Raw genomic sequence first — 25,421 nt, forward strand, 5'->3', positions numbered from 1 at the left:
GCCTTACTATTTTGGTTCAGTCTGGAACAACTGAGTGGGATATAGAAAATCCATAGTCAGTTTGACTCTTTTTCTAGTCTGCCCCTTAACTTGACTTCTCCCTCTAGCCAGGCCTCTTCTCCCTTACCTTTCCTCAGCTCTTTTTTGTTTGTTTGTTTGTAAAGTAGTAACATATTATTATTTCATTTTCTTAATTTAAGTATTTTTTAAATTTATTTATTTTTAACATCATTCTTCATTTTGTCATCTCGGTTGTGATCCCCAAGGACTTCACCCATGTGCCATCACCATAGTCCCGTGCACTCCTCCCACCCCACTCCAGTTTTGATCCTATTCCCCTCTCTACCCCCATAAAATGTCTCTGGCTTATAGTTGTTCATTGTTTTTCATTTTTTCTTACACTCCTCTGCTATGAGTGAAACCATCTGGTATTTTTCTTCCAGGCTTATTTCACTAAGCATGATTACTCCCAGCTCCATCCATGTTGCTGCAAAAGGCATGAGTTAATTTTTTTGATTGCTGAGTAATATTCTGTTATGTATATGTACCATTTCTTTTTAATCCAGTCATCTACTTTTGAGCATTTAGGTTGATTCCACATCTTCCCTATTGTAAATAGAGCAGCAATAAATATGGGGGTACAGGGTCCTTTTGACTCAGTATCTTTGTATCCTTTGTGTAGATACCTGGAAGTGTGATTGCATTTTAGGAATGTTGTTTTTGACTTATTCTTTTGATGGAATTTGCCCCTTTTATGAAGTTGTTACTCAACTTTCCCCAATAGGACAGTTCTTACCTCATAAGTCATTGACTCTTTATTCCAGTGTCCAAGTATTCCAACCCAATTACACACTTGGAGACTGGGCAGTGATCGCTGGTGGCTCTGCAACCATAGAGAACTGACTGTAAGTTAGATGTGATCAGGATACATTTGTGTTCTGATATTCCTAATACCCCACTCCAGAAAGTGGCAGGATAGATCATGCACAGGCATTTGGGCTGCAGGTATCAGTTTCAGTTAAGAACCTATATCCATAAATTCTTTAAAGGACTAGGTGTAAGCTGTGGGTTCCATCACTGTAAGTATTGTTATTAGTGTAATTCTTCTGGCAAAAAGAAAAAATAAACTTTGTTACTTTCAGAGTTAAGCTGTTTTCCATGATAGCAATAACGTTGGCTGTTATTCTCCACTTTTATTTTAAAAGTAGCATTTCACTTCTGATGTACATCACTAAAAACTTCCTGTATTTCTTATAGTTTCTCATTTGAAGTCCTTTTGTCTCTTGATTCCTTAAAGATAGTCTCTTTGTTTTTATTTTTATTTTACTGTAACTGCATTGGTTGTTGTTTATCAAATATGTCATGTTTGATGTGCCTCTATGGTCACCGATTGCTGCTGAGATTGCTGTCAGCTGGCCCACCTCAACTACTGGTACTTTTTGGAGGTTGCCTTAGTGGAAGAGAGCAATCATGGCCAAAGTTATGCCATTTTACCACAGAGCCCACATCCGATGACCTATACCTATACGTGAACTCTAAGTTCCAGTTTCTCCTAGTTCTTCAATTTTAGCTTCTGACCTCACCTTTTCACATACTAGGATAAGCTGAACCTTCGTGGAGACTACATCACAGCCCATTTTTTTTCTGTACCTAATTCTAGTTGATCTCCAAAAGACTTGCAAATAACCCTGCATGCTTTCAAAGGAACCCAGCCTGCAGTGCTATGTACAAAAAGCATTGCACAAAAGTGGAAGATAGAATAAAATTTTGGAGCTGGATCACCTCCTGTCTGTTTAGCACAAAGGAACCCTTTACTCTTGGTAGGTAAAGCACAAATAGCCTCTGGTACAAGATGGTAGTACAGTTGTGATAAAATGTTCATTAATAATTTTTGAGACTGGGGTACCTGTGGAATGGAATGCTTTACCTGGTGTGACATATCAGATAGCTGAGAAATATGGGGGTGAATAATCACTGGCAAAACAAAGGACTAGTTAGCTGTGGCTGAGTTATAGTCACACTATGGAAAGATAATAAAGGTTAAATGTAATTAATTAGTAATTAAGAGCTGAATGTGAAAGTAATGGCATTGAGAGTTGATAACCAGGCTAGAATCAGAAGAGGAAATAAACTCCAGTGAAAGTTCAAGTCTCAAGCAAAGTAATATCTGCAATGGCAGCATCAGGTCTGGTTCGAGAGTTTACTATTGCTGAATATCTGTAGCTAAGCTACCTCAGGGATATTTAAGATAAAACTCTTCATATTTTGAGCCAGTAAAATGGTAAAAATTTGATATGAAATGTTTGTGACAATTAGAACAATAGATTTCAAGGTGAATTTTTTTTTTTTTGTTACTCTCAAAATTATGGTTTGAAAGAAGGGATTTTTCTGGGGAGGTAAGTCAGGCTTATTTCTAGATTTCCTTATACCACAGGACAGTCCTTAGAGTTCTAGCATGATGACACAATTGGCAGACCTCCTATTAGATTCTCTACCTGAGATGATCTTGGACTTTGTTCTATGTCTTCTATCAGGCCATGAAGTGACAATATTAAGTTGATTCAGATTTGGCAAATATTTTTAGGGTGAAGCTCAAGTTCAGTTTCTCACTAATCCTTCTCCAGTTTAACTGATTTCTTTTCTACTTCTGATAATCCTTTTCAAATTACCATATTAAAAAAATGAATTTAAAACAACTTACCCAATATATTTAGTTGTTTTTATGGGAAGTTGTTAGGTATCTGTGGACTGCATGACTCTGAGAAACAGTCTTCTGCTATTCATTTCACATATATCATTTTAATTTATTCTTGTGATTATGTGAAATAGATATCATTATGACTAGCATCACACAAATAGGATGACATTGCTCAAGAAAGTAGAGTTACAATAGTATTAATGACAGTACTTAAAACAATGCTGAAATAATTTCAAAGGACAGTGCCCAAGGAGGGGGACCGGTCACTGCCTGCAAGTTCTGACCCATGTGTTCAATTGCAAAACACCACTCAGGCAAAAACTCCAACAATGATGAGGTTTATTTAACAAGTGGGATAATGGGGATAAAAACATTTCTAAGGCCACAAGTAGCTGCTGTCTGACCCAAGTTCATGTCCACAGTGTCCAAATAGTTCTAAAGGCCACTAATGCATGGCTGATGGTGCTTTCCCATCATTGAGGACCTTGATTTTGTGACACACCTGTCAGCCATATACCAGGCTCCATATCATGGTGGCAGTTGGAGGTGCCCATAGGTAGGGCCACTGAAGTGACCTCACAGCATCTCACAGCAACAGTCTGAAGATGAATCGGGACAGCAACAGATGCCAGATTGGACAGCGATGGACTCAATAGTAGGTGGTGCCAGAGAATGAAAGGCAAAGAACAACTCTTAAAGGTGGCCACACAGAGTGCTGGTCAGTGATTAGTAGTGTTCATCAGCACCAGTCATCAGTAGATGGTATCAGCGGCACCAGGACTACAACTTTTGTAGGCTCTTGTGAATCAATAAGCAGCAGTTATTTAAGATACCACATTGAGTTCAACTGTGTTCTTTGCAGGTGATGTCAAAGACAGAGCTGGAGGCACGTGTAGCAATTGAGTCTCTGAAGGTCTATAGAAGTCTAGAGGTCTGGAAGTCTATGGGGGTCTATGGAGAGCTGCTGAATCCCACAGAGGTCATCTACTGAATTCTTTCTTCAGTGGTTGACTGCTGAGTGAGTCAAGCTGACTCTTGCTCTGACCTTATATCTTTATCAGTGCCCCCTGTCCTACAAGCCTGACTGGACCATTTATCAAGCCTAAGTGTCTGATCAGTTCAGTTAACACCAATCAGTTTGCTTTCATTTTCAGTTCACATAATTAGCTCAAGTCTTTTCACTGACAGCTAGATGGTTCAAACCTGATAGGTCCATTTGTGATCCTAGAGCCAGATACAAAAGGGAAAAGTCTAGTGCTTGCCTAGACCAGCCTGTACTTAACTCAGAGCAGGCTTGTGGCTGGAGGACTTGAGAAACCAGAGCCAGAGCCAGCCCCAGTGAGGCGAGAGGCACACTGCACATGACATCCCTCAGTTGGGATCTGATTTCAGAGTGCCTTACCAAATCTACTGTCAGAAAAAAACAAAACAAAACAAAACAAAAAAAAAAAAACAGCTTTTCTTTAAGTCAGCACTTGGAAATTAGACCCATATACTTTCAATATTTTATTGGTCATTGTTCTGTCTAAAATAATAAGTTTGGCCCTCAAAATCTACATCACTCAAAAGATGGAAAATAACTCACACAGTCACATATGCACACACACACACACACACACTCTCTCTTTCTCTCTCTTCTGCTCTTTGGTACCGCTATAGGTAGCTCCAAAATTTCTCCCAGTTGCACAAACAAGCACAATTTTGAAAGGACAGAGTTCATTGTTTGTGGAATTCTGCATACTGGCATCACTAGCTATTCTCCATCAAAAGAACATCTCTGAACAGTAGCATAATGTCAGTGCTGGCTGCCTCCCACAGCAAATTAATCATAATACCAGGAGTTAGAGAGATCCTACACAGATTTTAGGAATATTGCATTTTTTTACCCTAAAGTTCACATTCTGCCTGCTATGTTTCATTACAAAATCGAGATATCACACAAAACATCATAGTTATATTCCTCACTAGGTATTTTAATCAAAAATCTTTGATCCATCTGATATTGGCCCCACAGGCAAAAACTTCCTTTTGTGTTAAGAAACACTCTCTCATCACTGTGAGACCCAGTCTTAGTAAAAATATTTCCAGTAAAGTCAAAGGGAAAATAGCATACTTAAAGTCATGTGGAGAATCAGCAAATGGTATTGTTTAGACGATGAAATCGTCATTCATCCTCATTGTATCTAGTGTATGGTAAATGTGTAGTTTGGGGCTGCACTTTTTATCCATTGTCCTAGGTCTTCTATGGTTTGTTTGTATTCCTTTCCTCTGCTCTTTCTGATGTTGGTCAGTCTTTTAGAAAACTCCTATGCTAGATTTAGCTGTGGAGAAATAATGGCTGGTGTAGGACATGGTTGAAATTTGTAAGTCTTGCAAATATTAATGTTGTGTGCTCTCTTGGTAAATTCCATGTGTTTTATAGCTTCTACATGTTATTTACTCTCTGGATGTACACCTGCCCTATTTGGTTTTCTCATATTCCCTCGGTTTTTATAGTGGGTCAGATTTTTCATATTAAAAATACATGAAGAGCTAAAGAAAAATTTTATTAGCCAGCAGATGAGCTATTATCACATTTGTGTGGCACTTGAGATTTTATTATAAATGTAGGTAGGTAGCAGTGTTATAGATTGGGACCTATGGCCAATAATGTGTCCCTAAAGTTAAAGTAAATAATATCTGTGTCCTTTGGTAAAAAGCACCATAGATAAGGTATTATTGTTGATTTTCCTTATCTCACTTGGCCAGCTTTAAAGTATAGTTGGCAAATAAAAAATTGCCTATATTCAGGGGGTTTTGATTATATATATATATATATATATATATATATAAAATCAAAAACTTGATGTTTTGATTATATATATATATACATACATACACACACACACACACACATACACATTATGAAGTAATCAATACACCAAACTTTTCCAGAGCTCTATCCCTATCAATCCACATAATTCTCCTATATTTTCATGGTGAAAGCACTTAGAATTTACCCTCCTAGCAAATGTTATGAATAGTGTACTGTTTTATTAACTATAATCACAATGCTTGCCTAACCGTCTTTTTCAAAGAATACAAGAAAAGCATAGTGAACACTTAACAGACTTCCCCAGATACACACAACTCCAAAAAAATCTAGACATCGTTCATTGTGCCCAAGTGTGTGATTTGATAGTATTTTGTGCGTAGACTGTAGTTGTGTCTTCAGGACCTTTCTGAAAGAATTGAGAAAATAGTTAGTTCACTTCTGAAAGGAGCTGCCACATTCTTTGCCTTGGTGTCCTCTTCACTTAACCCAGTTGCTCTTTTCCTGTAATTCTGTCATCAGATCACTTCATCATTTATTTGGCCCAGTATCACCCTAAACTTCCAGGTGCTCTGACCTTGATCTTTTGACCTATTTCCAATAATCGGTCCCTTTATTCTTAAAAATACACTATACTACAATATTATGTGCTTTGAACAACTACCAAATTTAGAGGTGTGATCTTGAACAAGATACTTAAATTTTCTGGATTTTGTTTTGTTTTTCATTCTGTAACCTAAAACTGATAATTTATACTCAGAGGGTATTTATGATAAGCAAGCAAAGTAATGCATATTAAAATGTTTGGGATGTGGCCCTCCCTGGTGGCGCAGCGGGTTAAAGCACTGCACTAAGAAGCTAAAGCCACTTCCGCATGAGTTCGATCCCCGCCTGCCCCGGAGGTGACCACATGGCGAGACAGACCTCTCCTGGCCCGCCCGCTGCTCCCCTCAGCAGTGTACTTCGTAGATCTGTCTGTTCTGCTCCCCACTCTGTCTCTAGTGAATCCTCTCACCCTCCGCGTCTCTGGCCTGTACCCAGTTCTGTATGAATAAATAAATAAATCTTTAAAAAAAAATTAAAAAAAAAAATGTTTGGGATGTTAGAGGACTCAGCAAAAATTAGTTGTTGAGATCCCCTGACAGAATATAGATGATGTACTCAAAAGTTAATTAAAAATAACTAGGATACTTCATACAGGGTTGTGGGCACTCTAAAGGGATGGGCAGCAGATGGTAAAGCATATACAGGAATTAACAGAAAGTGGAAGCTCTTATCACTCTAGGCCTGACTGGACAGAGGGATTGTGTTCCTGAGCCTACTGAGAACTATGGGAATATAGGAGAAACTGCTTGACATGATCCATCATGTTCAGCAGGAGGAAACAACTACTGAAAAAATTCCCCTGTCATGGGGTAGAAGGAGGGTAATGGAGCCAGAAATAATGTTCTAATCTCTTTGTATCATGCCCTCTGATCACCTTCTAGCATCTTTAAATATATATATATATATATATATATATATATTTATTTATTTATTTATTTATTAATGCATACAATAAATGGTGTGTAGGCCAGAGATGCTGGGGTGAGAGGAGAGATGCTATTTCCCTACCAGATACAGACTGGGGAGCAGAACAGGCAGATCTACTGAAGAACACTGCTGAGGGGAGCAGTGGGTGAGACAGGAGAGGTCAAAGTGCCATATGGGTCACTTCTCTTGACTGGGGATCATATTCGCATGCTGTAGTGGCTGTGGATAGCTTCAGAGGGCTGTGTCTTTACCAGTTGCACCACCAGGGAGGCCCCTCTTCTAGCATCTTTTTCTGACTTCTCCCAATAGGCAAGTAGAGAGTAAGGAAGTCTGTTAATGCTTTCCGTATCCATCAGTGCCTCAGGACATAAACTACAATTAGGAAGGTAAATAATGAAGCCAAAGGAGCAAATGGAGCACTATCAACACAGTTTACTTTCCGTTACCCTTCTACTCTAGTCTTCTATATATCTGTATTGATTACATTACCACTATTAGCAGTCAGTATTCTTTGAAGGTGAAAACAGAAATTATTTACGACACCACCAACTCCCAAAGAATATACCATTAAACAGGTTGTGTATGTAAATGCAACCTGCTACATAACTTTCTTAGAAAATCACAATAGCATCAATAAATTCTCTCAACAGTTCTATAGAAAGTAGTAGTAATAAGAAATATTTGCTCATGGGACTATTTTTTAAGGAATGTCACTAGTACATGATACTAGTTCTAAGACATGCAGTTTTGAAAAGTACTGCATCCCTAGCACCTTGTCCAATAAGCAAAAGATACTGTATACTTAATAAATACCTAGTGTATGAATAACCGGCAGGGTTTCTTTATGACTGAATTGATTTTGCTGGAGTTATTATCTTACCATTTCTTTCCATATCTAGTAATCAGACTTGTCTCCTGACAAGACCAGAGTTCTATATTTTTCTCTCTAAGTATTTATTGGCCAGCATGTTGTGGATGATCCACTTATATTATGAACAAACAATATCGCAATCACAATCTCTGTATTTTCCATTTATTTTAGATTTTCAAGTATCATGCTGTCTCTTACCATGTTTTAGAAGTTATACTCCTGAGAGAAATTCTAGACTATAGGAGATATTGACTGTGAACTCCCAAGATTCCACCTTTTGCCCTCTGCCTTATTTTCTTTCCATCCCTGCCCTTGAGTATGTTTCTTTGGCATCAGTCCAATCCCATTGGATAAGACTATTCCAATTTCCAGCTCGTCCGACTGAATACAAAATACTACTTTTCTCTTCCATACACAGAAGCTTGAGCATGATACATCATGCAGGTTAGTAAATCCACAAGGATGAAACTTACTTCTGTATAACCTCCTTAAGTGTCATCAGGCCTTCCGCCAATCATCACCCCGTTCTGTCTGCAAGTAGCATTTAACATGGACTTGGAACAATTTTGGCATATGAAGGTCAACTTTAAAAATAAGTAAAGGAGATGAGGAAAGCAAGTTCCTAGAAGAGAAGATTAGAATTGGGAAGAAAACAATGCCAAGAAAATAAAGACAACTTCCATAGAGGAAATAAAACTTAACAGTTATCCACATTCAGGCTTTCTTCTCTACTCACTTAAACTTTTGATTAAGGTAATAATAAGAACAGACTAGATTCCTGCTGGAAAGTGGTCCTTTGTTATGTAGAAATGTGTTCATTCTCAAGTTTTAGAACAGTAAAGGCAATGATCTGAGGGCAGCAGAATAATAACCAAAATAAACCAAGGTCTTGTGATTTCATTTCTACAAATTCCCTTGAGGAGGATAAGACTACTTTCTACATGAATGATACATAAAAATTATTTTTTTTCCTCTTTTGGTCATTAGCACATATCAGTATATACTGCAAAATCACAGAGAATAGAATACATATCTTATGCTCCTTCCCCAATTATCAGCTGAAAGAGAGTCACTGGTCAAATTCAACCCTTATTATTGTTTTAGTGAAGGTTCCATCAAGAAGCACATTCAATACAAGTTATATAGGCAAAGAAATTTACTCCAGGGATTAGAGTGAAAGGCGTGAAAGAAGTCTGTGAAAGCTCATATTGCATCTGGCAATTGACCTGAAGTTTGTGTATTGGTAAGCATTGTCGATGGGAGTTAAAAACGGACATGAAGCAAAGGAGAGACAATAAACTGGAACCCTGGAGGATGTAATAAAATCAATGTCTGTATCCAGTCTCAGGAATGTGGTGTTTTACAGAAGGAGCTGTTGCCTTACCACTAAATTGTGTATGTGTGTGTCACCTCAGACATAGAGGAGCTGAAAATGGTGAGAAAGGAATAGCAAGAGCTCAAGGCCAGACAGCTCACCCTCCCCACCTAAGTCAGACAGCAGATCCAACTTCAGCTTCCACCATGCTCTACAAGGCTTCAGCCCCATACAGCTGCTACTCTTCTCCCTTCCAAATCTTGCAAGTTTTCTCTCACAGCCTATATAAATAAAGAGCCACACAGGAAAGGGAATTCTGGAAAACATAGCTCTAACATAACATTTGGCACCATGGTAATGATGATACTTTTTTATTGGAATTTTAGAAACTCAGAAATAGTCTGAGGACAATGTCTATCAAAGTAGAATCCAGAGTGGACTGGAACACAAAGAACCTCATAGGGTGAAATATCTACACATGTCTACTTTTTCTGATATCACTAGTAGGTCTGATCATATACCTTTAGTCCTTGTATAAAACTAAGGATTTTATTGACCTGCAGCCTGTACCTTTCCTAAATGTCAAATGTTTACTCAGCAGTTAAGTAGATTTCATACATATACTTAAGACTTCTCCCTGTTCTTTTGCAATAGTTTGGTTTATTTTCAAAACACTTTTCATAAGGGTTTAAACATCTATGATAAGAAAGCAGATGGAAATTAAACCCCCAAAATTCTGACAGCTGAAGATTTAACTATGAGTGCATATTATCAATCTGAAAATAGAGTGCTTTACTGCATGTAAAATAAAAAAGGTGTTGATTTATACTTGATTTATGGTGTGAGTAGTTACATTATGAATGATCTGTGAATATTATCATCAGAACAATGTCACACTCTACAATTATGGTGCATCAAAAATGCAAAACTAATTGCTTAGCTCTTAATGAAATACAAAAGTCACATCTTAATAATGTTAGGGTTGTGGCTCAAAATGACAGAACCACAGATAGTCAAAGTTAAGGTGACAACAACCCATCCTTAACCCTTTGACATTATAATCTAAAACTTTATCACAGAGGTTCTACATCTCATTTTTACCAGCACTCCCACCCATATACACCATGAAGTGCTAGTGATATCTTTGTAAACTCTAGGTGACTGACTATTATAGAGAAGAACAATATCCTTAACCTGGACAACAATTTATCTCATTTCTTCAAATTAAGAAAAAATAAAATGCATATTTTCCTATAAATGCTTACAATTTGCATCAGAACACAAACCTTGAATATAATTGACAAGTGTAATGCAGTATCTCTTGAATCATTCTCAGATTATTATCTGTCATTCTGTGCATTTATCGACCTATCCATCTATCCAGAGGGCTATACTACACTTGTACAACAACTAAATATTGCCCTAAATGGATTAAAACTTTATGCCTGATCATTTAGGTGTTGAAAAATCCTCCATTTATGTTATCTAGCAGAATTTACCAAACCTTAAACCAAGCCATTAGGTTTTGAGTTCATGCTCCCTCTTTCACAGTTAGACATACAATAATTTCCTGGGTGTCTTTTATCCCCATTCCTTATTCTTAATTTTAAGTTTAGTATGGTGTTTTGCTTTTATTATGCATGAAAATATTGGGCATGATAGTGTCTGATCCCATAGTGAATTTTATCCATCACAGAAGTGTCACCCTTCTAACTCCAAGGAATGTATCTGAGTAAAATGGTTATGGTGTATGTATTATTTATTTTGAGGGAATTTTTTTTTATAGAGAATGTAAGCAGGTCTGGGAAAGCTATGTGAGAATACAGCTTGCATCCCTAATGGTGCTGACCTATTTGCTTCAAAGAATAAATTAGGTGTGGGAATTTAACAACTTTATTGAACTCAGTAATAATGAAACCATTGAGTTTTCCAGATAATCTTCTCTTCACCCTTAAAGCATCTGTACACCAGGATTATCAGCAACCTCCCCACCCCTTCCTTACATAATTTAAACACATTTTATTACTGACTTAGAAATCTTTTACAAATTAATTCCCAAATTTCTGTTTTACTCTTAAAGAAATTCTGATTTCCTTACTTTCATACTCAGAGAAAATCTCTTTTCTCCATACTTCAGCAATCTTTCCACATTAAAGACCTCTATTCCATCCACTTTGATATTTATCCAAGCACGGGTATAATTTAGTGCTTGCTTTCTCTGGATATTGAGTGCACCTCTTCTGGCTCTGTTACCTGGATTGCCAATTCAGTCCACGCTTCTTGAGTGCTAACTGAAGGCACAAACTCTTTTTCAACATTATCTTCTGGAATGTCATGGATTAGATACTATGACAGCTCTTTCTCTACTTTATTTATTTATTTTAAAGATTTATTTATTTATGCATACAGAACTGGGGTACAGGCCAAAGGTGCAGGGGTAGTGAGAAGCTTCACCAGAGATAGAATGGGGAGCAGATATGCAGACTGACAAAGAACACTACTGAGATAGCAGTAGGCCAGTCAGGAGAAGTCTGCTGCCATGTGGATCACCTCTGGGGCAGGGATCAAACTCATGTTGACATGGCTTCAGCTTCTTAGTGCTGTGTTTTAACCTGCTGTGCCACCAGGGAGGGCCTTCTGCTTTATTTTGTTATTTTATTATTAGTATTATTATTTGTGTGTGGACAATAAGATTCATATCTTACTGTTCTTTAAATGAAAAAATATAGGAGAACATTCCTTACCAGGTGAAAGACTCCAAATCCAATGTTTCTAAAATCTTCCTTCTTGAATAATATAATTTCTATTAGGGAATTTAAAAGCTCTCTTTGATTAACATTGTCAACATCAAGCACATTGGCATGGTATGCTCAGTCCTTGACCCCTCTATTACAAAATAGTCTTTGTAAGTCTCTGGTGATGAGATATAACTCAATGATTTTTATACTCTGGTAGACACTCCTTATTCTTGGTTATTGAATTTGTCCTTACCTTCACAATAGTGGTTCTTTCTGTCTGGATCTTGTGATGCTTCACTTTAAATGTCTACTTAGATTTCTTCTGGCTTCCCCGGGCTCTAGCACAGCCCTCAACATTGCTTTTCAGCATAATGATACAGACTAGATACTTCTACGTCTTTAATCAGAGCAGACCCTAGGTTCAATCCCCTCAAAACTGGACATGACACCCTCATGCCTCCCTTATCCAGAAGGAAGTTACTCATCTACTTTTGTTTGAATCTCTATCATCTGTCTAACGGAAACAATACCAGGTAAAAGTCACTTATCTGACAAGAAAACAAAGTAGATAAAACAGTTTTCCAAAGCAGCAACAATTCAGAAACAGTTTAGAATTTCCTTTTTTATTACTTAAATATATTTTACTTCATTTTCACTTTTGTACATGTTTGCTTTCTTTGCTCAGGTGAAGTCCCTATAGAATTCCCACCAACAATTCACCCATGTTCCATCACCATAGTTCCTTGTGACCTTGTTTTTTTCCCTTTCCCTCCTCCTCCTCTGCTGAATGTCTCTGATTTATAGTTGTCTGTTTATTTCCATGTGTTGTTGTTTTTATTGTTATTATTTTTCCCTGGTCCCTTATTTGGTCCCCCTATATTGCTCCTATAAGTGAAACTATCCGAAATTTTTCTTTTTCCATCTGGCATATTTCACTGAGCATAATCCCTTCTAATTCTATCCATGTAGCTGCAAATTTTGATGATCCGTATGACCCTACAATTCCTAGGGATCTTCCCAAAGGACACAAAAACATTAATTTAAAAGGATACATGCACCCCATCTTTATTGCAACATTACTTATAGTAGGAAAGAATTGAAAACAAACCAGTGCCCCAGAATAGATGACTGATCAGTTTAGAGTTTCTAATCTTTCATTTCCTGTCTTGCAGCCTAATTGAAGATAAAGGAAACTTCTAATGCATTCTCTTACTGGGGACAATATTATTTGTTATTTTGTTGTTGTTTTTCCCAAAGAATATGAAAAAAGAGTATAAGTTAGATCAGTAATTTTGAACATTAAAAGTGAGGAGTGCTGACGAAAGAATACACTGGATTGAAAGAAAAGAAAAATACCTATTTTTTATATGAGGAACTGCTTTTAAAGTCATTTTTGCAGATCCCCAAAGGGATGTTCATGTCAACTTATTACAGCAAAACAGTGCCATTATTTTCTATTTCTAGAATATATGTACAATTTGTTCCTATTAATTAGTGTTAGTGAACAAACTACTGTTCTCTCTAGGATTCAACTGCTACTTCATAAAATAGGAGACTTGGGTATGAAGACTACGAGGTTCCTTGCCATTTCTGACCATTTATGATCGTATTCCAGCTGCATATTCTGGTCTAGAAACTGCTCTTCACCAGTGTGAGAGCAGTGCCAGCTCTGCATCCGTGGCCTCCAGCAGTTAGAGCACATCTTTAGTCCAATGTCACACAGATCCACCCAGCTGTGAACTCTACAGAGCAGATTTATTTATTGACACAGACCATTCAATAAGCTGTGTCAATACTTGTATATATGCATGCTTGTACATGCATACACAGCCAAGGTAATACACACAGATATCTGCTTGTCCCATCACTTTTTCAGTTTGAAACACCATAATGTGATCTCCCATGTGAAGTCTCCCTGGCTTTCCCAGCATCCCAGCACTAGTTTTTTCTTTGTAATAATTTGTTAACATTTCCTATATTTGACTTTTTACACTGTGTTGAATGATTTTTTTTTTTTTAATATATAACTGCCTTCCTCCTGGACTTTGATTTTCTTAAGAGTCTTTGTTTTTCTTTTAATCACTTTGATGGTATACATTGTTTAGCATATTGCAAAAACATAAATGTTTGTTGCATAATAAGTGGTTGTCTTTAAATCTATTTTATGTTTCTGGTAAGAACCCAAGGCCTAAAATTGTTAGAGGTAGTTTAGGTGGAGGGAACCTGGATGTTGATACTGCTTAGAAGAAACCAGAATTGGTTTGCTTTCATTTACAAATAACACCATGGACAGCTTGATAAGTAGACATAATCTATTTAGGTTTTTATACTTCCAGAAAGGCTTACTTTTTCATGTTTATTTTATTTTTCACAATTTACATATTCTCTCTCTCTCTCTCTCTCTCTCTCTCTCTCTCTCTCTCTCTCTCTCTCTCTCTATATCTCTCTCTCTCTATATAATTACTTTCTATTAATAACTTCATTCAGCCAATTGATAGACTAAAAATTCTATTTAAGCAGATTTGAACAGAACTTTGTGATGACAATTTACATTACATTAATGAAATTGCTATTTCATTATAATTTGGGGCTTAGGAAATAATAGCTATATTTGACTTCCTTTTTTATGGTTACACTAATATACTTAAAATAATACTTCTCAATCTGGGAGCTCAGCATATAAAATGTTTTAAATTGTCTTTAACAGAACACTTAAGATGATCCTGGTAGTATGACACTTTCTGTAAACACATCAAGAAGCTTCTGGAATTTGCTTAATGGCTGAAAGTAAACCTGGCTCCACCTAGGCAAGGATTGCATTCTTTTTCTTCATTTGAAACCCTTGAAGATAATGCATATAACTATGCATGTGTCTAGTTGTATTCCTGTAGCTAAACCATAATCTCAGTCAACTGTGTTTTTTTTTTTTTTAAGATTTATTTATTTGTGCATACAGAGCTGAGGTACAGGCCAGAGGCTTAGGGGCGGTGAGAGGCTTCACCAGAGACAGAGTGGGGAGCAGAACAGGCAGATCGACGAGGCACACTGCTGAGGAGAGCAGCGGGCGGGTCAGGAGAAGTCTGCCACGCCATGTGGTCATCTCCGGGGCAGGCGGGAATCGAACTCATGCGGAAGTGGCTTTAGCTTCTCAGTGCTGTGCTTTAACCTGCTGGGCCACCAGGGAGATCCAACTATGGTTATTTTTAATGAAGGTCTTATCTGGTTGAAGTTGACCAAAGGACAATAAACAACAATAATATAGAAACTTGGAGTTTCTATATTATTTAGCATAATGTGAAAAAAATGACAAAAATAAGTGAAACAAAACTGTTAATCAGTTTGGTCATTAAAACGCATGCATCACAGGGATGCAGTTTATGAGGTGTGAGCGTTCTCAATGCCTAGGAGAGGTAAGAGGATTTCTGTGTGAAAGGCTGGCAAAGTGAAGAGAGAACCAGACTTTAGGGTGTCACGTGAGTGGAGAGGATGTAATAAAGATGTAATCTCTAATAATATCCCCTAAAGATCTTGATTTCCCTGGGACTAATAATTAACTTGATAGAACTTAGAAAAGTGGAAATTAAAAGCAGCTGAAGTTAATGGATGAAGTCTCTGTATGTAAAACTGTACATAATAATGAATTGCAAACACAGCAGCTTGCATTTTGTATTGTAAATATTAAGTTGCTGTGTTATTAGAGAGAAGAAAATCAAGAATATAGTGCTGAAAAGAAATGAGCTATCAAGCTATGAAAAGACATGGAAGAAACTTAAATGCATGTTACAAAGTGAAAGAAGACAGTGTGGGGAGGCCACTCACAGTATGATTACAACCATATTGCATCTGGAGAAAACAAACTATGGAAACAAAAATATGGTCAGGAGTTGTCGGGGAGAAGGACAGCTGAGCAATGCAATAGGCAGAGCACAAAGGATTTTTTAGGGCTGTGAAAATACTCTGTATGATAATATAATGGTGGATCCATGTTTTCATACATTTGTCCAATCCTATAGAATGAACAAGACCAAAAGTGAGCCCTAATATAAACAGTGGGTTTTAGGTGTATGAAGAGTCTGTGTAAATTCACTCATGGTAACAAATTTACTATTCTGGTGAGTAATGCTGGTAAGGAAGAGGTGGGGTGGGAGGTGCAGGGCAGGTGTACATGGGAACTCTGTCAATTTTAGTATAAACTTAAAACACTCTTTTAAAAGTCTTATTTGTATTATTTTTAAATATGTATTCATTGATGCACACATGAACTGAAGTTCGACTAGAGGTACAGGGAGTGAGAGAATTTACCAGAGACAGTAGGGAGAAGAACAGACAGATAAAAGTCTTTTAAAATATTTTTTTGAAGTAAAATTTTTGAAAGGAAAAGCTGAAGAAGACTGCAATCAAACTAAGCAGATTTTCAAATTGAACTATTATTGAAAACAGGAAAGACGAGCATATGCTGCACATGAAAAATATGACTAAAGATAAGAACATCAATTGAGCTCTTCAGGGTTAATGCTGTAAATTTTGTATGTAAACCTCATGGGCTGTTTGTTTTGAAGTATTCTCACAGGTCTTAAGGATCTCCAATCACTTTTAACATGGTTAAAAGTTCACTTATGTAGATGGTACACTAGCAAGACTAGACTAATTTATATTTTGTAATAAATAATCTCTAATCTGAAATTTAACACACAAAGTCCTTTCTTGATAATACAGAGATCTGGAGGAACTGTGATCTATATAATAGGACAAATATTTAGGTTGATGAAAGCTCCATTATCTTTCAGGTTCACCATTTAGCACTTATGACCTCCTTAACTGATGAGATGGGAAGAAAATGCTGTAGAACCTTGCACTAGCAATTAGATGTTTCAGCAAAGCAATGGCACCCACTACTTCCCCTTGTACTCACTGGCTATAATTTATTTTATGGTTCTGCCCAGTTGCAGGAAGTCAAGAGTTCAGTTTTCTCTATTCCTAGAATGAAATGAAAACTAGATATTGGTAAGAACAGTAATACCTATTTCAGGTGTTTTCCTAAGTGATGTGTTTTTAACAATTCCCCAACTTCCCTTATTTGTCTTCCAGATCTTCCCCATATTGACAAAAACCTTAAAGTTCGCTATTTGTAGAAATTCTAATGAATTGAAGGACCTTTGAATTTGTATACTGAATTTGAATTTGCAGAAAAAAAATAGCAGAGTATCAGAGACTATCGAAAAGAAATGAGCACTTATTTATCTCTTTCAAAATCTTCTAAATGCTCCACATATTTTTGTTTGTTGGTAGGTTAGGTTTATTGAGATACACTCAGGGTTTCTCATTGAAGTGTCTTTGTTAGAGTATCTAATATACTCTACAGGAGTTACTTAAGATCTAAAAGATTTGGCAAAATTGGAACTATTGGTAGGTTAGGTTTATTGAGATATACTCAAGGTTTCTTATTGAAGTGTCGTTAGAGTATCTAATATACTCTATGGGAGTTACTTAAGATCTAAAAGATTTGGCAAAATTGGAACTATGGCCAATGCCAAACAGTGAAGAAGCAGAGAGGCAAGCATGAGAAACTAGCTGGACCAAATTAAAGGCCATAAAGTGATTCACCTCTGCGTTCTTTATAATTAGCATAGTGTCTGGCAGTTGATAGGAGTTCAGTCAATATTTATGAGAGAATGGTTAGCATTAAAAAAATCTGTAGAATAGATAAAGTCTAATTGATGTGAATAAGTAGCCCCAGTATTTGTTTGTCATCTTTTCTTCTACCCTTGTCCCATCTTTCCCAAGATCTTTGGTAAAATCATGGACCTGTTCTCGGAAGCCATCTAAGGATTTGTCCTAAAGAGGGTTAGTAACTTTCCCAAAATGTATTAGGTAGTGGGGAGAGGTAATTGATAGTATTACTGACCCTTACTTCAGTTCCTGTTTTTGTAAAATGATTCTTGTTCCTACAGGGCTATAGGTCTCTTTAATCCTAAGGGACTTACATGTCTTCTTCATGGTCTATATGACCCCACCCCAGCCCTGCATGTTAACATCACAGCTACAGATACTGCTACTTTCAAATGCTTTCAGTTTCTATAGGAGACTAATGCTACTCTTACCTCATATTGTGTAAACAAGTTTGGTTGGTTTTTAGTGTTATCCATCAAATGTAAATTTTATAAGGGGATTTTGTTGTTTTTTCTTTGTCTTTTTTTTTAAGATTTATTATGCATACAGAACTGGGGTACAGGCCAGAGGTGCAGGGGCAGTGAGAGTATTCACCAGAGACAGAGTGGGGAGCAGAATGCAGAATAGGCAAATTGAGGAAGTACACTGCTGAGAGGAGCAGCAGGAGGGCCAGGAGAGGTCTGCCATGTGGGTCACCTCCCTGGCTGGGGATCAAACTCATGCTGAAGCACCTGCAGCTAGCTAGCTTTGTGCTGTACTTTAATCCATTGCACCACCAGGGAGGGCCCATTGACTTGTTACATTCTAAAACTTGGAATAGTACCTAGAAAATGTTTCTCAATGAAATATCTTTAAGAAATTAATGAAACTATATATGAATCCATTGACACATATTCTCTAGAGTACATACAGGTGAAAACTGCTTTATAGTAAAAGGCAGACTGTCTTCATTTATTTTAAACTGTGGGAGTAGCTAGGCATGCAGAGAGAGAAAACATAAGCTAGAAAGAATAGAGAACTTGGGATCCAATCCTTGAAGAACTTCACATAAAATTGGAGTAATAGGCTGGTTCATCAAAGTAGAGAAGAATAGAGCAAGAGTGTTATAGCAGCAGAGAAAAACAAGCGAGGCTCTCATCTTGGCATCATTTGGACAGCTGTGTCAGTGGCACTGGGAGGATATTACTTGAGAAACAAGCAGGTGTTCAGTGAGCTTTCAAGTGTAGTTGTAGGAGTGTGGGTCTGCTGGAGTGGGATGAGTATTAAATGAAAAATGTTAAACTTGTTTGAGACCTTTATCTGAGCAACTGCTGTATGACATGAGCCGTAATATCTGTGACCTTGTTTTTTCATACATAAATAAGAATCTAAAACTTGTCTCATGTACTATAAGATTTTATTGAAGACAGAAGTGAGACCTAATCTGAGAGTATATGAGAGTATATTTTGGGCAATTATCTTTCTATTGAATTCTTTAAAAAGCTAACACATGGATACTAATTGGTGAGTTTTCTTTTCCGGTAAGGTAACTTAGGTTTTTTTTTGTTGTTTGTTTTTTGTTTTTTGTTTTTTTTTTTTCAATGTAGACTTAAGCTATCAAAAACTATTACCATTTCCTCCTTGTCTTCTTTTGTATTATTAGTTTATGAGGAGAAAAGAAGATCCACTGGGCAAAGACTACACCATCATTGTTATCTTGTTTTATTAATAATGCATTATCAAATCATCAAGTCAATTTTTAACTTTCTCATCTCTGGGAAGCACCAAATCACCTTATGCTTAAATCTGTAGCTCAAACTCCCTGCTGTAAAATTGCATGGGGGTAAAAATAGAAAAATATGAAACCCATGCAGATATAGCATAATTGTTAAATATATCTAATAAGGACTAAATAACAATTATAGCAATACTCCAAGAAAAGGGGATAATACTCTTAAAACAAACAGAAAGGTAGGAAATATAAACTGAATAAAAGGGTTAAAGAACATCAATTCAAAATTTAAAAGTCCAATTATCAGCATACAATATTTAAAAGGCTCAATAGCATAATGAAAAATGTCAGAGGGAATAATTATTAAACTTGAAGATGCATAAACAAACAAAAAAAGTAAAAACAGATCCTCCCTGGTGGCACAGTGGGTTAAAAGCACACACTAAGAAGCTAAAACCACCTCAGTGTGAGTTCAATCCCTGCCCAGGAGGTGACCCACATGGCACGGCAGACCTCTTCTGATTGGTCTGCTGCTCCCCTCAGCAGTGTACTTCCTCAATTTGTCTGTCCTGCTCCCAACTCTGTCTCTGGTGAATTCTTTCACTGCCCCACACCTCTGGTCTGTACCCCAGTTCTGTATGCATAAATAAATAAATCTTAAAAAAAAATGTAAAAACAGAGAAATGAACCTGGGTAGCAATAGCCAAAGTTTATTTAACATTAATGTTATCAGATTGCTAAGAAATTTTTAAAAGTAATTTCAAAAATTATACCAAATTTAGTAAAGACTCCCAATTTAAAGATTCAAGAAGCAAAATAAACTTTCAAAACTAAACCCAAAGTGATCTGTGTCCATACTTCATAATCAAACTTCTGAAAATGAAGAGTAAGAAAAAGAAAAATCAGGAAAGTAGAGGAAAGTGACATCTTACTCCAAAGGGACTAATAATTTAAATGGCTGAATATTTTAGTGCAGAAATGTTGAAAGCCAGAAGCAAGTGGAAGAACATCTTTAAATTGTGACCTTTAGAACATGATTTTATACACATGATAAGATTCTTAGAACTATGCCAACAAAAGGCAATTTTACTACGTATTAAGTTAAAAAGCAAAATTCAAAATAAAACAAGTGCTTGAATAAAAAGAATGAAATGACCAGAATCAAGTAACATGGCTTTGTTTTCATCTTCAAAAGCTCCCACATTTTTTCATTTACTTTTACTTCAAAATGTTTTGAAAAAGGGACTCCACTTACCAATACTTACTTTTTCTATTTCATTTGAGGTCAGATTCAACCAAGGTAACAAAGCAAAAAAAACAAAAATTGTATCAAGCCTATCTCATATGTTGTCTAAGATGTTGCTGTATCCCCCTGGTTAATAAAATATTCCTTGATATGCTGTGTACATGGGCCACTATGACTTAAATGCGTTTAATAACTTAGTTTTATATTTTTTGCCAAAGTTATAATGTTAATATAAAGAGTCAAATGATTCTAGATGCTAATTAATTAAGTGGTTTCCTGACTGCTACTAATTACCAGTCCCCCAAAGGCAGTCACCTTCAACATATTTAGCTACTGCCTTTGATACTTGATATAATGAGATTTTATTCCTATTTAAAAATTTATTTTAGTGGTAAGAACTATCTTTTATCTTTTCAAATGCAATATTATAATTTAATCTCTTTCATATTTGTATAAACACATGCACAAATGCTGACAAATTTACATGTTTCCTATCATACTTTCTTAAGATAGATTATTTTAAAAGATACTCAATGTTATCAAATATATAACTATGATTAGTTTTCCTTTTTCTCTATTTTTCTTATCTGGATGTTGGCAATTCTTTGGTTTTTTCCTTTTATTTATATTTATGTTTGATCATACTAGAACCCTCAAAGTGATGCATCTCTCCTCTCTTTGTTTAACCCCTGTGGATATTTTACCAAATTTTTAACTTTTTGAAGTAATCTCTCTCAATTACCTTACCTGTTCCAGTGCTGTCTGGCAGATCTCAGGCTTATTGAACATTAGATATTAAGATTCTCACCATTCTCCTTTTCTCTGGTAGAAAGGTATCTACCTTTCTACCAGAGAAAAGTAATCAGATGCTAATATAATTTAGAAGACATTTATTATAAAATAGGAATCACAATTTGGGTTCATTGTATTGGGACGGTCCCAAGGTAAGCCCTGATTCAAAGCACGAGGGCAGGGAGGTGTTGATAAAATCAAGCAGGAAAATAGTCTGACTGTAAGTTACTTTTTAAAAAGGTATTATTTGTTTATTTTTGTGTCAAGGAATTGGGGTGCACTGAGACCAGAGGTGCACTGAGCAGAACAAGTAGATCTACTAAGATACAATCTGAGGGGAGCAGTGGAAGAAATAGGAGAGGTCCACTGTGCCATGTGGGTCAACTCTCTAGTTGGGGATCAAACTCAGGCCATTGAGATAATAATTCTGAGAGAACTCTTAGGCTATGATGGAGGCCCCTAAGTCATTTCTAAATGAAACTGTTTGAATTGGTTGATAAACTCATCTAACAATGACTGTTGAGCAAAAGTATCCAGACAGAGGGGGTCCACATTGTTGGGGTGTCTATTGTCATGGTTAGTAGAGGTCTTTTGTTCCTTGCATTTGTCAAATGGCTGAGGCACACTGTTCAGTTTTCTCTTAGATGCCTGAACCTGGCAGCTTAGAGATGAGATGGAATCTATAATACTTCATTTATTAATTTAAATATTTTCACATGTTCTTATAATACCCGTTGTATCTCATTTTTTCTCCTTGATGTTCCTGGGCCAGATAAAATACCTAATAGTTCTGTGTATTAAAATTTTGGATTCAAGCAAATTAGTACTAGTAGCTCATGTGTTGTCTAGTATGTCACTGTATCCCCCTGGATAATAAAATATTCCTTGGTACACTGTGATTTAACTTTATCTTTTCAGGGCACATTGGTATACTTCAAAAGAAATGTGATCTCAGATCCTTTGCCTTTACCTTTCAAAGTTCACTCTTTTATATGACACCAGCTATGCAACTTTTGTCATCTGACAAATTCCAGGCAAAAAGGAAAATCTCTGAAAAATCAGAATTTCCATTGCTAGTTTATGTTACGACCTCCCATTTTGTATAATCATAATATCAAAAATATTCTGAGAAGCCATCAATTTACAACTGAATTGCCTTAGCTTCATAAGTTGGCTTCCTGGCCACAGCAGGGGCAGCTGGAAATTCCTTTGTCTCCCATGATAAAAAGCAAGACCTAGGGAGAGACAAGACCCCCAGGGCATCAAAACTGTGGGAAGCTTCCTTTGTCTTTTGAGACAAAAAGCAAACCTCAAGAGATAAGACTCCCAGGGCATAAGGACTCATGGGCAATTTCCTAAGATTTTAACAGGTTTTGATTAATGCATGACTGTATAACTTCCTCTTAATTTACCCTTTCCTTAAACAATCACTAACTGCTCTCTGCTAGTCTTAAATTAACTTTTTCCTAAAACAAGCACTAACTACTCTCTGCTAACCATAAGTTAGCCATTACCTTTTCTTTAGACAATCACTGATGACTCTGCTAACACAATCTGTTCCTTCCCTAAGACCCCTAACAATCTGTTGCTAACTTAAAACTCATCCTTTCAAGACCCCTTTTCCTTTGAGTTATAAACATCCATATACATGAATGTTATCACAAATGTGTATAATTTAGATACCATAAAGTGTCAGGAAAAGAATGCATTGTGGCCCTCCCTGGTGGCGCAGCGGGTTAAAGCACAGCACTGAGAATCTAAAGCCGCTTCCACATGAGTTCGATTCCCGCCTGCCCCGGAGGTGACCACATGGTGTGGCAGACCTCTCCTGACCCACCCGCTGCTCCCCTCAGCAGTGTACTTCATCCATCTGCCTGTTCTGTTCCCCACTCTGTCTCTGGTGAAGCCTCTCACCGCCCCTGAGCCTCTGGCCTGTACCCCAGTTCTGTATGCACAAATAAATAAGTCTTTAAAAAAAAAAAAAAAAGAATGCATTGTTCCCTTCTTCCTTGAGAACTTTAATGGTGAATTTTTATTAACTCACCTCATGCATTATTGTAATTAACTACTTGCTACACAGTATAAAGGCTTGCTAAGAAATTGAGCAGTAAGACTTGCACCCAACACCAACTCCCATGTCTTCCTCACTCCTGCTCCCCTTCCCCCTTTTTTGAATCTCGACAGGACACAGATTCCTACCTTCAAATACGCTGTCCTGCTGTTCCTGCCCTGCTGTATGTTGAGACCAGTCCCCAACATTTATATCGATGTTCCACATACTCTAGAAACTTTGTATAAAAAGTATATCAAAAAATATATATCAGAGCTAAAATTTTTGAGACATTGACATAAAAAATGTCTTCTGCTCTGACACTTGATTGATATTTTGGCTAAATACAGATTTCAACATATCTGACATTATAAGAACATTTTGGAGCTATATGTTTGTTCATTGAGGATAGTGATTTTTTATTTATTTATGAATATCATTTATGTATTATTTCCAAATATTTGGTATATAGGAGGGAAATGGTGGCAAGAGAAAGAATAAAGAAGCCCTTGTAGAAATAAGCCACATTTACCAATGACTTATCAACATGTTTAGCTCTGTCATTTTCCCAAAAGACTAGAATATATGGTAGAGTCTCAGAAAAGTTTAAGACCTAATTACCTGAGACTTTACCAAGTAGAAATGAAAATTTGTAGTTTTGCACTGAATTTCACCATCTAATTATAACATTGTCATCATCACCCATCCTTCAAATTAATAAAACTTTGCCTCTTCTTTTAATTATATTGTTAATAATTCAGTCAGCCTGAGTTCAATAAATAAACTAGTTCATCATAATTTGAGAGCCATCCTATATTTATAGTCTATTAAATGCATGAGCCAATTACTCTAAAGCTGGAATAATGCCTCAATCCATAAGGAAAATTGCTTTTAATTTAAGGATTTCTAAGTAAAAGATAACTCAGTATTCATCTTTTAGAAGGCTGTCTTAAAAATTATACAATTTTCCTTTCTCAATAATAAAGTTAAATCATTCAAGAAAAAATGCCATGTTCTAATCCCAGTGAATATCTAAAAACCTGTTGTATCAGTTCTAATGAAGCTGGCCTCAAATTCCTGAGCCTTTCATGAGTATCACAGCTACAATACTGTTAACCCATTCCATGCTATTGCAAGTAGGAAAATTAAATGGGAGGTCTTCCGAACTAAATTTAATAATTAAAGTAAATGATTCAAGGAACAATGGCAGTTTGTATACAAAGATGCACTATCATGCATTCATTTCTTTAGCTGTGTATCTTGAATCTCTACACTCTCTGGAGTCTCTAGTACTTTATACTTCTTCACTTTATATGTACTTATATAGAAGTTGAGTTATAAGGTAACTTCTAAGTAATTTTTTCCACTATCATTTAAACATTTTTTTACTGTCTTACAAAACTCTTCAATTTTCAATTTTGAAATGACTATTATCTTCATATTCTATTGAACATCCTGACAATCTTCATTTCTCTTGTTTTATTTGCCTCTGTTCTCATTTATTGTTTGCCCAGTCATTTTTAGAATAGGTTATGTTAAAATGATTACAACTCTTTAGACATGTTCAGACTAGATATAGTAGTAAGGGTATTAATGTTCTCATTCTAGATGAACTACTCTACCAACACATCTGAAAGATGCCTTAACTTAAGCTACAATAGCATAATAACCTTGGTTCACATTGAGCTTACTGTTGATTGAAACTCATAGAAGTTTCTAGTGGGCATTCTTCTTGTGTCATAGATTCCAAATCTTTTTGGGTATATAGATGCTGTGTTTATACTTAGACATTTTTTATTGATGCTAATACCAACAGGCAAATGTTCCTAAAAGTCCACTTTCATTCTTTCAGTTCTGACAAAATTACTCTCCATGGCTTCAGGTGCAATTTTCATGCCCTTACATTTCTTGATGTGGCTAATCTTGCATTTGATCCTAATAAACCATTGGAAGGAAGCATAATAGTGCCCATACTCCATTTTTTT

Source organism: Condylura cristata, unplaced genomic scaffold (assembly GCF_000260355.1).
Source record: "Condylura cristata isolate star-nosed mole 26May11 unplaced genomic scaffold, ConCri1.0 scaffold00023, whole genome shotgun sequence".
Classification (NCBI taxonomy): domain Eukaryota; kingdom Metazoa; phylum Chordata; class Mammalia; order Eulipotyphla; family Talpidae; genus Condylura; species Condylura cristata.